Here is a 2424-nt window from a genome sequence, read left to right as displayed (position 1 = left end):
CAAAGAATTTAAAGGGTCTGTGAGGGGGGCCGAGGTTCAGATAGGACCTGGGTAGAGGTTCGGGGGGACACCGGGCGGAACCCTTGGCCGTCTACCAGGGGGCTGCGGCAGGTTCCCGGGAGCCGCGGCCTTGCCGGGTCCGGGGACGGGTCGGACCGCGGGGATGCGGTACCCGGGCTGGGCGTCCCGAGGTCCGTGGAGCTCCTGGCGGGACCCTCGGCCGTCTACCGGACCGTGGGGTTCCCCGGAGCCGGCCCGAGAACTGGGCGGGTTGGACCGCCGGAGCGGCACCCGGGCTGGGCGTCAGGAGGTCGTTGGGAGCCCCGGGGCGGACCCCCGGCCGCGGCGGATCCGGCCCAGGCAGGACTCGCGGGCGGCTGTGCGGCCCGAGGTCCGGGGAGCCCCGGGCGGGACCCTCGGAGGTCTACCAGACGGTGGGGTTCCCAGAGCCGGCCCGGGACTTGGGCGGGTTGGGCCGCCGGTGCGGCACCCGGGCTGGGCTGCCCGAGGTCCGGGGAGCCCCGGGCGGGACCTGTTACAGGGTCACCGTACCCAAGGCTGGGTACCCCTGTTTGAGGGCTGAGGAATCACCAGTCAGTCCCTCATACGGATAGCACTCAGCTATCCACGGATCATCCAGACCACCATTCGTAGCAAACCAAGAAGAACTCTCTTTATTACAAACACACAGAACTTATATACAATCTCAATGCAATGTGTACCGAACCCAACCCCCAATCCCATCAGCCACATCCCATCACAAATCCCATCAGTATACAGGGGATGTATCAGGTGAGGGGATTACAGAATACAATGGGTTCCCCCACCTGTGTTATCCCCCCTGTAGTGCGGGTGCCGTCTGGGCAGACAGGGCTGTGTTGGCTGATTAAGAGCCCCAGCCAGATTATAGGATCGTCTCTTTGAAGGCTGGGGCTGAATCCACATCAGTCTCTGGGCCGGTTACACAATAAACACAATATAATATATTACCGGGTCACAGTATACAGAACCGGACACAAAAGTGCTCCGTGACCCGGCTAAACTTCATATGACATATGAGCCAGCTAGCCTGGCCCCGTCACAGATCTCCCCCTTGACCAACGGTCCGGCACACCAGGCAGATCCACACGGGTCTGCTGCAGGCTGTCCGAGTGGACAAAGTTCAAAGGTGCAGGCCTTAGTTCATGGCCCCCTTTGTCAGAATCATCCATTGAAGGTGGGCCAGGGCCCTGGTTGCCCAAAAGGATAGTCAGTAGTCCTCTGTGAATTGGAGGACGGTCCCAGCTCAGCTGGGGGCACATGGCTATCCCCCTCACCGGGGTAACAGGGGCACGTGGGGACTCTTGCTCCCTAGTCTTGGGAACTGAGTCTGGGGCAGCTGCCAGGCCAGGGTGGTTGCATGGAAGGAAAACCCTGCTGATCGGGCCGGGGGCACTTGGGGAACCAGGGAAACACGTAGAGGTAGTAAGCGAGGCCTCTACCGGGACACTGGAGTGACCTAGGGGACACTCTGGGACAGGAACAGGTGCCCTTACAGGGTTATTGGGTGAGCTAAGCAGCTCTGCGGGGTACTCAGGGGACCCAGGGGAATACTCCGGGGCAGGGACAGGTGACAATACTGGACCACCGGGAGGGTTAAGCAGACCCTCGATCTTCCTCTCTGGGACAGGTGCCTCTGCCTGGGCACGGGGAGAGTCAGAGGAACACTCTGGGACAGTGACCTGGGCTTCTAGGAGGACACTTCGGGAACCAGGGATCACTTCGGAGAACACAGGGATAGGAACCAGGGCCTGCGCCAGGCTACTGAGAGGACCCAGGGAACTCGGCAGCCCCTCTGGCGTCCTCGCTAGGTTAGGGAACGGTGCCTCTACTGGGTCACCAGGGACTTCATAGGGAACCTCTGGGGCAGTGACCCGGGCTTCTTCCAGGACACTCAGGAAATCAGGGGGACAGTCTGGGGCACTGGCTTCTACGGGCATAGCTAGGGGTTTGGTGAGGGGGGTTGTGTCACTTACTCGGGCGGTGGGGACAGTCATCTCTTCTGCCGGGGTAGAGCAGCCAGGGTTGTTGGTGAGGACTTGGGTCGGAGCTTTTGGCTTCCTCCTCCGCTTCTTCTTGCTGGCGAGGACCTCGGTTCTTCTCGCCAGGGCAGGGGCCGCAGAGTAGGTGAAGAGGACCTCGGTCCCACTCCCGCAAGTTGTAGTACCATGCTCCCAGTCTCCTTGTAACTCCTGAAGCTCTACTCTCCGCAGCAATTCTTTATAGTCCCTCTCGAGCTGCCATTCCTCTTGGACCAGGCAATCCATAACAGCCTCCAGCTCGGGGGGAATAGCATAAACCAGGACTTCTGCACGGTTGTCCCAGATTGTATCCCTGCGGTACTGGCAGGGGCTTCCGAAGGACGAGTCAAATTGGAAGGCATCA

The sequence above is a fragment of the Sceloporus occidentalis genome, unplaced genomic scaffold, assembly GCF_023333645.1.
Source record: "Sceloporus occidentalis isolate IW3139 unplaced genomic scaffold, rSceOcc1.0.p SCAF_29, whole genome shotgun sequence".
Taxonomy (NCBI): Eukaryota; Metazoa; Chordata; class Lepidosauria; order Squamata; family Phrynosomatidae; genus Sceloporus; species Sceloporus occidentalis.
This window is presented reverse-complemented; position numbering follows the sequence as displayed.